The 3,035-nt window shown below is 40.4% G+C and overlaps 1 non-coding gene across 1 annotated transcript; it reads right to left on the bottom strand.

The window, feature by feature from the left end:
* Nucleotides 1-2,462: 2,462 nt before the first annotated feature.
* On the bottom strand, nt 2,463-2,584 carry LOC113456988. Its single transcript, XR_003377657.1, has one exon. It is a non-coding gene; the product is annotated as a U6atac minor spliceosomal RNA (small nuclear RNA).
* Between the last annotated feature and the right edge of the window lie 451 nt (nt 2,585-3,035).

Below are 3,035 nucleotides of genomic sequence, written 5' to 3'. Positions count from 1 at the left end.
GTGACCCAGGCTGGCCTTGGCCTTGATCTTGACTTCCCAGTCTCCTGAGACCTAGGGTGACAAGTGCGTACAACTCTAACTGATTCAGTTCAATTCTTTCCACAGGCATATAGCTGATTTCAACCATGTTTGTCATGCAGTATTTCATATAACTTCTTGTGTCAACCATTGCTGTGGTCCTCACTATCTGTGGTTTGATGCGAAACCCACCATTGTTTGAAAGGGCTCTTTGACTAATTCAGCTGAGTGTTGAGGGGCTTCTCGAAGATCAATAAATCAGTATAATAGCTTTCTATCTTGGGAGAAATCTCATGCCTGCTTAATAATAATGTGCTGAGGCCATCATGTTGGGTCTCAGACTGAAATTCTATAGATCTCTGCTTTCAATAGAAGAGGCTAAATTAAGCTAACTCTGTGGGCTTGTCAGCCCATGATTCTACATGAATGAATCTTCTGTTCTGTGTCCCCAAGGAGAAGAAATGCTGGTAGGGATCTGCTGGGAACACCAGATGATTAACTCAAGTCTCGGCTTTTACAGTATTCTTCCCCTTATCTGTTCTTTCGACAATTTTATTGTGCATTTTCATTGTGTTGGGTACTGTGCTACATGAGATGACTTTCCTGCAGGTATAGACGGTGTGCAAGCCTATCTTTCTCACACTCTCAACTTCTCTTTTCTCATTCCTCTTTATTCCCATCAGACTCTTTCGGTCCCCAAGACAGGTTTACTTCTATTTTCATATCACATATACATATCTCACTTTATGCATTGACTAAGAGACATCTAGGAACCACAGCTACAATATTTGATTTGAGAGCACACACACAAAAATATTTGCTTTTCTGAGCCTGGCTTAATTCACTGAGTATGGTTGTTACTAGTTGCTTGCATTTCCTGCAAGCTATATGAGCTCACTCTTACTGAGTGAGTAATGGTCTACTGGGTACTGCATTTTCTCTATCATTCCTCTGTTGTTAGGCACAACGGCTGGTTACATAATTTCATTGCACTAAAGTGATATGTTGACTTGGAGTCTTTTGGGTAAATACCAAAGACTTATCCAGCATCATCATGTGATAGACCTATTTTTAGTTTTATGAGAAACTGCACACTGATTTTCAAAGTGGTTTGGGCAGTTTTCTGTCTCATCAGCACTGTGTAAGGGCTCACCTTTATCCACACCGCTTTCATCCTTTGTTGTTATTTATTTTTTCAATGACTGCCATTAGGGTGAGGTGGAATTTCAAAGAAGTTCTGAGTTGCAGTTCTCTGATTGTGCTTTTTCTCTACATGGTACCTAGGAAGTGGTCCTTATAAAAATCATACTGCTTCTATACTTTCAGTAGACTAATGTATAAACATGTTTATGTGATATGTGATAAATACATATATGTATATAATATAGTATACTAATTCATATATGATAATATGGGCATATTATAAAACACGTGTTTGACTTACTTTATTCTTGTGCTCACAGGTAAACATGGTAGTCCATAGACTCCAGGTTCAAATCCAGGTAAAGCGAGTAGTTGGTGTGTACTTTAGTTCATCATGTTCCCCATCTTTATAGAAACTTTATAAATACGTAGTAAATACAAGGTCATGAAATAAGGCTGACAGCAGCTGGAACAATTCTCTTTGGCTAACCCAGGTTCATTCTCATCCACCAGCTGTGACATAGAGTGTCAGAGTCGAGAGGCTGTATTAGCTGCTTTTGTCACCACGGTGACCAAATACTTTACATACAAATGCAACTTCAGGGAGAGACAATTTATTTTGGCTGACAGTTCAAGCTATAGTCTCTCGGGACAGAGAAGGCTTGGCAGTGGGGAACGGTATCAATGATGACAGAAGTGAGGAGCAGCTGCTCTTTTCTTCTGTCACCCACAAAACCGCAGAGAGAACCCAGGTGGTGAGGAGGGTGGAATCTAACTCTCAGAACCCAACCCCTAGTGAGCCACTTCCTCCCTAAAGATTCCACAAAGCTCCCCCAAATGGTACAATTAGCTCCTGTTCATACACGTGCTCCCTTTACACAAAAAACGTAGCCCTGACTTTTGCTCTCAGCAGACACTGATGAAGCAGAACCTCTCCTGTTGGCTGCCTTTCCTATTTCAGAGACCTGCACTTCCAGATACACAGGCTATGGAGTCTGGGTTTGGAAAATGACCAAAGCCGGAGCTTGACAGGAGAGAGGTTCCTGTCTGGTTACAGTCCAATGGTCTGGTAACTGTAGAGCATGCTGGTAAACACAAAGGTACACACCGACATTTGGTATGTTCCCCAGTAGCCGGACCCCCCCTTTAGACATGGTATAGAAGTCCCATATGTTTTACATTGTGCACTAAAACGTATGTTTAATCAGGTTACTTGGAAAATGCGTAAGGGATTTTGGAGTCAATGTGAGATTGTTTCCCCAAATTTGTCCACCTTTTACCTCCTGTTTCCTTTTTTTTTTAAATGACAGTGGTTATGCAACACAAAATAAGTGGCAATGTCTTAAGTTCATCTGTATTTTAGGCTCCAGGTCCTCTTCTATCCTTGTTAACAGGGGTGCAAACCTCTCCTTGCGTACAACACATCTTTTGTCTGTGATTTGTCTTAAGATAGCTCGTGATGTTTCTGGGTCAAACATTATCAAAAACATAAACCATGTGATCTTGGTTGACAAAATCTTCAAGGGTCTCTGTTTTCATATTGGAAACAATTTAGACAAAAATGGTAGTTAAGTACACTTTAAATTAAGCACAAGCTCAATTATGAAGAATAACAATCTAATTATTTATTTACTCATACAAAAGGCCATCTTCACATTCCTATGAAGTTTCTTGCTTTTCAGTTCAGGAAAGTGGCATGGGCAAACCTCTTATATGCTGCCCTAAAGTGGACATAAATGAATGTGATACATCCTCCAGTATACCAGGACTAGATCCCAAACTCCTGATAACTGGATTTCATGCTTGAAATGTGGTTATTTCCCTAGCGTATACTGTCAGCTTTGGGGTATTGCAATAGCTAGTGGCAATTTAGT

Source organism: Microtus ochrogaster, chromosome 1 (assembly GCF_000317375.1).
Source record: "Microtus ochrogaster isolate Prairie Vole_2 chromosome 1, MicOch1.0, whole genome shotgun sequence".
Lineage (NCBI taxonomy): Eukaryota > Metazoa > Chordata > Mammalia > Rodentia > Cricetidae > Microtus > Microtus ochrogaster.
This window is presented reverse-complemented; position numbering and strand designations above follow the sequence as displayed.